The 10470-nt window shown below is 43.6% G+C and overlaps 1 pseudogene; it reads right to left on the bottom strand.

Moving 5' to 3' along the window:
- Positions 1-440: 440 nt before the first annotated feature.
- LOC120849941 lies at positions 441-931 on the bottom strand (annotated as a pseudogene).
- Between the last annotated feature and the right edge of the window lie 9539 nt (positions 932-10470).

Genomic DNA, 10470 nt, shown 5'->3' with positions numbered 1-10470 from the left:
CCCTTCAATTTTCTGCGTAGGAAGCATAACTTTCGAAATTCTTTAGTACATATACTACTGATATGTTCGACCCACTTAATTTTTTTTTCGTTATCTTTTTTTCTACCACTAAGTACTTAACGGAGGCAACCTTCTGGATGCATTGATAGGAAATGTGATAACTGAGAGACTGTTTTGATGAAATTAATTTTCATCTTCTACTGAACGCACCAATCCTCGAGTTTACAGATTGTCATCCAATAAAGTTTGTCAGGAAGAATTATTGATAGCAAAGTAAATGACGCAATCATCTGCCAACAATTTTACGGTAACAGACTCATCGATGTCTTCGACAATATTGCTTATATACATTAAAACAGCAAGGTTGCAAGCGCAGAGCCCTGAGGCACTCCTGAAAAAACTGCAAGGCTAGCAGACCTAGCACCTTTATATTCTACAAACTGGGTGCGGTTCTGTAGACACGCCTGTCTCCAGTGAACAAGCCTATCAGGATCTGCTACCTCTAATATTTTATCAACCAGCAAACCACTCGGCTTTCGACAGATTTAAAAAAAAAATATTGCGTCAACTTGTTGGTCGTGAACTACAAGTCGTGAACTACATATAAAAGTTGCGTTGTCGTAGAAACCTTTTTACGGAATCCATGTTGATTTTTGTCAAAAACGATTATCTACTCGAGGTAGTTGGATACGTGACTGGTAATTATGTGTTAAGGTATTTAACGACGTGTATTTATTAAGGAAATGAGTCTCTAATTACGAGCCTCTAATTTGTCCCCTGATTTAAATACTGGGGAAACCCTAGCAGTGAGCCAATCTCAGGGTGGGGCATTCTCATTGAGTGAGGCATTGAAGAATACGGGAAGATACTCGAAAATTATTTCGGAGTAGCGAATAAGAAAAGCATTCGGTAAACCGTCACAGTGTTGTACGGAACGGCGTTCCAAGGAGCGGCTTTCCTGGAACGCGTTCCCTTTAGGAGTAACGAAGGAACGCCGACGTTTCATTTTACATCAGTGGAACTGGAACAGGAACTCGTTACATTTTTACTAAAACGGAAAGGGTAACGGCGTTCCTTTTTTCGTTCAATGGGGTAATTCTTATTTTAATTCTACGAGGGAAATTTTAAAAGTATAAAAACGATATCTTTATGAAAACATTGTTTTTAACTCGTTAAGTTTTCGGTTACTTATCTTAGGATTAATATTGTGTGGTCCTCGCTTGGTAAACGTCGGGTACAGGAGAGCTAGTTGACATCGCTGATTCTTTTTTGAGTGCCCGAGACTGCGCTACAAAAGATAAACGTTTAGTCGCACGAAAAGACACGAAGAGGGACGTTTCCAAACTCAGCAACCTTCTTTACTTTTACGAATCCTCATACACCCAGAAATCTAAGGCCGACTACAGACATTTCTGAACTTTCATAAAGAGACCTACAGGTACAATAAAATCACAGATTACCAGACATCGAACGCACCCTTGTATCCCGAAGATTGGTCACTTAAAGGATACACAAAAATTTTACTTTGTTCCTGCTCCCCTTGTCCCCCACCTTCAAACTGAACAACGAATCCAACCTTCACAAAGAACTACTTGTGGCTTTTAAGACTGACCGTCCAAAAGCCCTACCCTCTTCTTCCCTGTTCGTCTTGCGGACAGCAACATCGAGGAGCAACTGTCGTTAAGTTCGAACAAGGGACTTTGTTAGATTGAAACGTGTGAGGTTGTAAAACGCTCGTGCAATGTGGGGTAAGAGTACATTTGGCTCGTTTGAATCGTTCGCCACAAAAATAAATAGGCACGTAGCCAGGGGAGAGGTGAGGGGGCATGGGGCTCGCCCCCCCCCCCCCCCCCTGAAATCTTCCGTCTTGCTTGGTCCTCCTCTCTCCCTCCTCCTCATACAGCATTTTATCATGGGCGGAACTGTTCGCATATCTTGTAGTTGATCTTTAAGATCATCCCGCCCGGGGTTGCGCTCGACATCACCGGCAAGCAGAACCAAAATAACACTTTATGCCTCATCAAGCATTGCAAGACACTTTGCCGGGCACAGCTGAGGAACCATGTATCGATCATCGCTGCGAAAATTTGATTATCATATTTTGTACGAACTTGTGCAAGGAACAGGAAAGGGTTCATCGCTGCGTCCGGGATGGTCTAACACCACACAGACAGAAGGCCTCGCATGGTCTCCTCTCCCTCTATGACACGTCATCAGAGTCGGATCGCGCTAACACGGCTTTTGGACCCGAGCCCGACGTTCGACACGCTGACTGGACCCGAGGCCCAGCGAACACTGACACAGCACTTCTGCCCCATCTCACGCCTCGATCGATCTGACTGTGATGACGCGTGCGGAGGCCTTCTATCTAGATGGTGTTGGATGGTCCCGCCGTGACCACTGAAGCCCGTGAGGACATGAGCGGTATATGTACCGTTGGGGGTGGCGGTAGCGCTGTTGTGGAATCCTGTGAATGCGGCTGAGTAACCAGGCCCCACCTCTGTGAAGCCACGAGGTCTTGCTTGAAGATGAACACAGCAAAGCTGCCAGATGCACTGCCAGATGGAACGCACTTGATCACGATCCACTGTGTAACCTGTGCAAGCGACAGGAAAGGGTTCATCGTTGAGTCCGGGATGGTCCCGAAAAACGAGATGACTCTTGTGATAAAAGAATTAGATAAGTTTGTATAGTCCCGTGGGCCCCTCTGCCAACCTGTGGCGGAAAGAAGAGACACGGGAGAGGCCATTTGCTACTCGGAGAAGATGTGACGTCATCAAACGCATCCTCTATTTTGAGATATATTTGGTTTGCGGAAAGCGTAAGCATTTTCGTTCTTGTTCATTTTTCGGTGGCCCATTCCAGTCCCTTACCGTCCAGCTCGACTCCGGATGCACAGCCAACATTTTACGCTCGGCATTAAAATTAGCGTAGGTTTTTTCTTCAATCCGCAAGTTTGATCAGTCTTATAAGCGTTACCAAAAAAAAAACAAAAAAAAAAAACACGAAATAAGTTACTCTCTACTTACAAATAAAAGGAACGCGTTACCGACCACGTTGCTTGAAAATAAAAGGAAAGGCGTTACCGTTACTGGTAAAAAGTAACGCATTATTCTACGTAGTTATTATTTATAAATTAAAACGTTGTTTATTGTTTTTTTTTTTTGTTGCTTGTTTTACATGTTTGTTAGAAAAAAGGGGGAAAAGGTTTGAAGGTGAACGCTGGATCATCCCACACTCATCTCATTCTTGAATCTCGTCCCACTTACCATTTAGTACCCAAAAACGCGAATAAAATTGAAACGTAATTTGTTTAAGCCTTGGGAAGATGTAACGAAAACGTGACTACCTTACTCTTACCTGAATAAGTAGCATAAATACTTGTAACGCGTTACGGCCAACACTGAGTCTTAACGACTCATCACGTTTCAATACTAGGCACGTTTTTTTTTTTTTTTTATTTCAAGTTTTCCGTCGACCTCTAGGTTAGATATTTTCGGGACATACCTAAAACTAAGGGATCCCAAACTTGCGTGCTAGGCGGTGTTTTTTTTTTTTTTTTTTTTTTTTTCTAGTTATTGATCATTAGAGCGGCCACGGAGGAAACTGAAACCTATTCTGCCACTTGGAGGTTGCATGCATGACACCTTTTCCTTTCTTAACTTCTTTAATTAAAACTATCTTTCGAAACTTTGAGGACAAACATTCATATTTCTGGTAAATTGAGTTCAGTTATTTGGACTTATAGTACTAAAGCAACTGTTAAACTGGGCCCCTTAACGGCATTTCACTAAGTTTGGCAAACTACCCTGACACCTATTAAAGTATTTAATTTTATTATGGTATGTGGAAGACCTGAGACAAAGTCCTTTTCGACAGTAATGAATACAACAGTGTTTGTAAAAGTAGAGAGCACTGCATAACGTTTATTATGTTGAATCTTTTTTTAAATACACCAAATTTGGAATCCATTCTTATATCGCATATTTACGTATAACATGTTGAGCACTTAGCGATTACTCATTATCGTCCTAACTGAAACACGAATAATCACGCTAATATTTAGGCGTACATTTCACGGACACGATATCATTGAACGAGCACATCGAAGAAATGAAAACTTGCGCACTGAAGAGATTTGGCCATTTGGTATTCAAAGGCAAACCTTATGGCATGATTCCTTCGAAACCAAACTACTCGCATGCAAATCAACCATTATCTACAAATTTGAATATGCAAGCATCATTTGGAGCCCCACTAAAATTACCTAACCTTATGGATCGAAATCATTCAGAACTGAGCAGCTTGATTCATATTCAACCATTACTTACCGAAAGCCGATGTCTTCGGATTAATAACGAAAATAAATATCCCTTTCTAAGAAAAAAAAAAAAATACGAAAAATAATCCGACAGCACTTTTCTGGCGATTGTTAATTATTACACCAATTCTCATTTTAAGTATATTTAATACCGTCTTCCCAATTTCATATGGTAAAATTTAGATTAGTACTGCAAAGTATAACCGTTTTGATGCATCATTAACTTTTTATTCATTATGCATCATGTACTAAACGTTTCACAAGACATTATGGTAACTGATCGCAACATATTTTCGCTTAGAGAGCAGTGCAGGACTGCTAAACGTGAGCCTGTTGAGCAGTTTATTGGTTTTGTTTGTTCTGCTACCGCCGTTTTGTAATTTATTTTAACACTTCTATGACCGTACTTTAACCGATTACATTTTATTTCATCACAATCAATTCTTTTTGTCGAGTTTCTTTCAGTGTGTGCCTGTCTATTACGCATTGTGCAATAACTTTATTGAATTATAACTCGTGCAATCCGTTTTAGGAATACCCTTGATGTTAATAAAACACAATGAATGAACTGTAGTAAATACATAAACAAGAGGAGCACCTCCACAGTCAAAGCAAAATTATTTGCCCCACAACATTACACGGCGAAACTACAGAAATGATCAGACCTTGATATACACAGGAATGCACAAAAACATAGTGCTTGACCTGGAGGTAGCCAGGAGCAAGCAGCGCACCGAAATTCACTCTGAAGCTCAGCATACAAAGCATCAGTGCAAGAAGCTACACAAAAAAGTAGGCCGGCAGTCGTAATGAGAAACAAGACTGAGAACTTTCGTTAACCTCGGGAAAGAAATGTAGCTTCTCCGAAGCAAAGAACAGGCAACAATCCGGGAAGTATAATAAATTAGTCAAGAGTGTTCCACGAGGTAGAGATAAATTTGCTTCCAGCCGTCTCGACTAATGGAAGCGGAGACCGACGGTTAGCTAACAAAAGCCAATGGGCGAGTTCAGTAGTGGCTCCCTCAGCTCCGAACGGAGTAACTCGAGTCTGAGTTCTGAAAGCGCCGACTAAACGGCGAAAAACTGTCGCGGCTTTTCAGCTGTTTCTACGCAGTTTCCGCCTCTTCCCCTGTGGCAGAGGAACTCTGGATAAAGTGCGAGCAGACGACGCCGAGCACGATCACTTTTATTTGACGTCGGCATTGAGTAGGTCTCGACTATTCGCTACAGAAAGAGAGAGTGACGGTAGGCATCAGTACTGCTGTTCGAAGTGATCCACAGAGATTGGTCCCTTCGCACGGCAGTGCAAAGGTTGCTACTATTATAAAAAAAAAAACAATAAAAATGTCGTAAACATATACAAAATATAGAGATCGGTGAATCCACACCGCCGGTCATAATACTTTTATTCGGCCATACGTTTGTTCTGCACTTTTTTACAAAATTTCTATAAAGTTTAATCGTATACACACCGGAAGACGACCGTAATCAAGGTTTTGTCGGTCGAAGCGAGCGTCCGCGAACGTCTCATACTCGCACGCCGATTTAGCCACCAAAGTAAAACGTTAATCAAGATCATGTTCTGCGTGAGTGTCCAATCGCGCACCAAGGTCACGGTCATAGCCTGCATTGCTCTGTTCTGCATGGACAGGACCATCGCCAATAATCACCGAGTTTCCGTGCAACGGCAATCAAAACACGGCGTCAAATGAACGTTTACGCGGTTTATTAGCATGTTTAAAAACAAAAGAAATACTCTTCAAGGCATTTTATGAAATCAGCCTGAGCTGGATACGCAATTCGAAGGTGTTACTGGTCTTGCCTTGAGAACTTAAAAAAAAAAGAAACTAATTGCAGGCTCACGCTATCCACTCTGCAGCCGACGCAGCTTCTCCCGCCATTTTTTTTTTCTTTCAACACCTGAATTTCGTTAGCGATCGGGAAATACGTCATACCGCGTTTTTTTCACTCCCGACGCACCCTCTCAGGACTCAATGCACGAAGCACGACTTCTTTATTCCGGAGTAACGTAAACCGGAAGTCGCTTTTTGCCATCTAGTGGAAGGAACGCGAGCTCCTTGACTCTCGGAGCCGCTACTGAACGGACCCAATGCCGAGAAGTTCTTTGGCAAGTGCGTTTCTTTCCCCAACTCGTAACACCGTTTTACGCTTCTACAGGAAAGGCAAATAGTATTCCCAACGGAACGTCTAGTCCCTGTAGACGCCCCTTGCTTTTTGGGGAGGGCTAATGGAATTGTGTTACCCGTGAAAGTAATTGCTTAATTGCTCCTTTTGTAATTACGTCCTATCGAGTTTTTGGTTTACCACGTGTTGAGGCGCTCTGGCGCCCTGGAGTTAAACTTAATTGGATTAGTTCGTGCGCAGTTTCGAAACACCGATTTTTTCGAGGCGAGGCGCAATTAATTCGCGAGGGTAAGTGCCTTTCACGCGTCTTTAACACCATTTATTCTTGTTGTGCTTTTCCGAAGCTGCCAATTTAAAGACACAAAACAAAAAACTTTACATCTGTGGCAGTCACGGGAAGGGGATGCAGTAAAGGGAAATGCAAATCCAGCACACGAGCAAAGCATAAACTTTTCTTTTTTTTGTGTGTGTGTGTGCTGTATTGCTCCATGTTGTTGTTTTTCAAGAAGAAAGCCCTATTATATATTTTGGTGCGGAAACACTTTAGACAGGGTTGTTTTTGTTTTTTTTATTAGAGCGACGTTCCTTCTTTGGCCAGGATAAGGCTTGTGTTCTGCACTTCTATCATTGAAAACTCCCAGACTGTTTACTTTTCCTCTTCTCTATTCCTGCCTTTCCTTTCTACCTCTACTCGATAGCCACTTGGGGAAGAACTCCCAGGTGAATGTTTTTTTCTTTAGCTTCCCCTCCTCTTCCCTTATTAATGAAATATACATATTTCCGCCCAAATCCTGTTCACTCAGCCAACTTGGCTGCGTGCCAGCTTCACAGCTCTATACTCCCTGAAACGAATTAGGCCGCAAAACGAAGCGGGAGTCTCTGTTCTCGGAGCCAACTTTCGGTTAGGGTATGGCGGTGTCCTCGACACTGACCCAAACAAATCGAAGCTTCGAAAATCTGTACCACCGCTCGTAGAATCCAGTGCGAGGTCAGCCTTGGCATGAGCTCTTGCTAACCATGTTAGTCTGCCGAATGATTTTGTGTCAACGGGACGATTGTGGTGACAGTTATTTGTTGAAAAGCAGCGTTCCACTCCTCCAATAGGAGTAGAATCGTAGCGGTGGGACAACTGATCAAAATCGTCACCCGACCGCTGGATCACCCGACAGCTGGTCTATGAACCTCGTGACGATCACCCGACCGGAGCCAGAGTGCATAATGAAAGGTAGAAACGTGTGCCATATTCAAGAACTCCTGCGAGACTGAGCCCCGATGACCGCAGTTTGGAAAAAGTACCCTTTGGTACAGCACAGCCGAACACCGCCCTTAAAGCCTGTCATTGACCTAAATTTCCTAGCTCCACAAAGACAACAGCTGATTGACCTTTTCAACACATTTAGTCGCTGTTTTGCCAACTCTCGAAGGGTGCGCTAAACATAGGTTGCGAAACCCCTTATTGGTACTGACAACTCTTTGCTCCCTATCCAGCAGTCCCCGTAATAAGTAGGTATGTAATATACGCAACCAAGAGACATGATCGTTCTTTTGACATGGCACGGGCCCGCGTATCGCGAAATGAGCCCTCGACAGCCGGGGCAAGAACACTTGTAGGGAACAACACGGAAAACGAAAGAAAAAAAAAACGGGCTGTAAGGCGAGAAACCGAGAATATAGGCAGCGCGAAACCGGGAATGCCCAGGTCCGTCCGCTGGCCTATCGTCATTTTGGTTCGTCCGGCTTTTGAAGACGGGGAACTCCAGGGTCTGTCCACAGGTTTACCTACCTTTGTCGTCGTCCCGGATTTACAAGACCAACAATTTAGGGCTTCATCCCCTCGTCTACCAACCTCTGGGTTCGTCCAGGCTTTTCAAAACCGGGAACTCAAGGGTCCGCCCGCTCGTATACCTCCATCTGCGTTCGTCCCAGCTTTTCAAGACCGGGAACTCAAGGATCCGCCCGCTCGTCTGGTATCTTCATTTGGGTTCGTCCCGGCTTGTCACTTAGGCGAACCTAAAGGTTCACTCGTTCAGTTGCCCCGCTTTCGCGGCGTTCAAGAACCTCAAGCGACAGATCCAACCAGATGACACATTCCTAAGCAGCGTCAAGTGGTTCAGCCGATCTACTGGGAGTGTGCATGCATTCAATTACACAAAAGACTGTGTTGCCTGACTTTTCGTGTGCAGAGTGAATGAACAGTTAACGAGCGATATTTTCGCGTGCATTACCGAGAAGGAACGCTTCTTTGTAGATCTAGAAGATCCGTGTTTATTCTTAACCCGAGTGTGAAAGACAAAGAGGCTAGAATGACCTTGCCTATAATAAGTTACAGCTTAAGAAGATAGGGTAAGGGAAAAGAAGGCTAGGGAGAAAGAAGCAGACGAAACGCTGGAGGGAAGAGGGGGAAACCCCTCCTCTCTCTAGCATTTGGTCTGCATCCACCTCCCCGTCCTTCCTTTCCCTCGTCCTACCTTCTTGAGTTGCAACGGACTATAGTCAGTACCGCCCTAGCTCAATCACGAAATATCTAGGTCAAACGTTCGTGATACCGAGCCGAGTGTAGTAGATAATAAGCCGAACACGGCCTTGTCAACTCATTCATTCTGGCGCTACCCAGCTATCATGCCGACGCACCGTCGCTCGCCGCTGCCGCCGTCGACTTCGCTCCTGCTGCCTCGACGTTTGTTCTTTCTTTTGTTTTTGGCACGAATTCCCCGATTAAACCATTATTTTCAGTTGATTATTCACCGCCTTCATCGGTGACAGAAGTTTGCTATATGTCGACAACTTGTGCGGCCTTTACTAACACCTATTTCTCTTCTTTTTTTACATTGCTTACACACTTTTTTAATCAAACGGTCTCGATCGCATGTTTTGAAACACAAGAACCTATCACATTATAACAAGGTCTAAGTGAATTAATTGTAATTTAGGAATAAATTAAGAAAAGCCTATCAGTCGTTTATCTTTGTAGGCTTCCAAGAATTTCCAGGATCAGAATGATGCCTCTTTTTTTTTTGCTCGGGCAAGGCAGCATAATCTGGAATACAATGGAAATTAAAATGTTATTGGTGGCAAGACTCAAACTGGAGCAAAGCGAATGGGGAGCTCGGAAGCAGATCGCAGGGAAATCTAAAGAGGAGTTATATGGCACCGTACTAAAGGATTGAGCTTGAGTGGCATGTAGCTTGCAATATTTGTTAAACATAACTGCGCTATTTTATTTGCTCGTTGATTTTCCTCTACTTTATTGTGACGGCCTGTTGAGGTATTCTCATTCGTTATGTCGTAAAGAGAGTCAATTTAACGCACCATGTGTCATTGCTGGACCTATATTTGACTTTTCTAACCTACTGCTCGACTGGAAGGCAGTCATTGTTAGCACAAGAGCGGGATGCACGGCTAATTGTTCGCGGCTTTAAGCCAGTTTGGACTGGCGAGATTTCCCGTAATGTTCATTAAACTTTCCTTTCTTTCTGTAGAAGTGACAGTCTTTCATGGCCGGTATTATCTCGAAGTTTTAAAGGGACGAAAAATAAAAGGTCGCAAACACATAAAAAAAATAATTGCAGCTTTTTTTCTTTTTTTTTTTACGGGCGTTCTTGCATCTATTTCCTAGGACTAGTGGTAAATGGCCCCTAGCCGATATCGTCGTCACAGCACGCGGCACCATTACGCCACGTGACACCATGATTGATGTCACGTGAAACCACATCACGAAATCACGTTCACATTTCACGTGCGCTCCCCCCCCCGGATGACCCAGCCCTCTGCAGAACAAGTGTTAGCGAGTTTTACGGCACCAAAGCTACGATTGCCCCATCGCGCCATACTAGAAAATAAGTTCAGATCTAGGTTTAAAGGTAACAAGAGGCAATATTTCCAACTAAATATGGCTGCAATGGTTTCGAAGGAAAGTGTTTGAAAATAACACAATGTGAAATTAAATGGGACTAGCAGGATCTAGCGTTGGGGAAGGACTGACCCGGCTCGCCACATGGAGCCCC

Source organism: Ixodes scapularis, unplaced genomic scaffold, assembly GCF_016920785.2.
Source record: "Ixodes scapularis isolate PalLabHiFi unplaced genomic scaffold, ASM1692078v2 PGA_scaffold0__279_contigs__length_252992795, whole genome shotgun sequence".
In the NCBI taxonomy this organism is placed as follows: domain Eukaryota; kingdom Metazoa; phylum Arthropoda; class Arachnida; order Ixodida; family Ixodidae; genus Ixodes; species Ixodes scapularis.
This window is presented reverse-complemented; position numbering and strand designations above follow the sequence as displayed.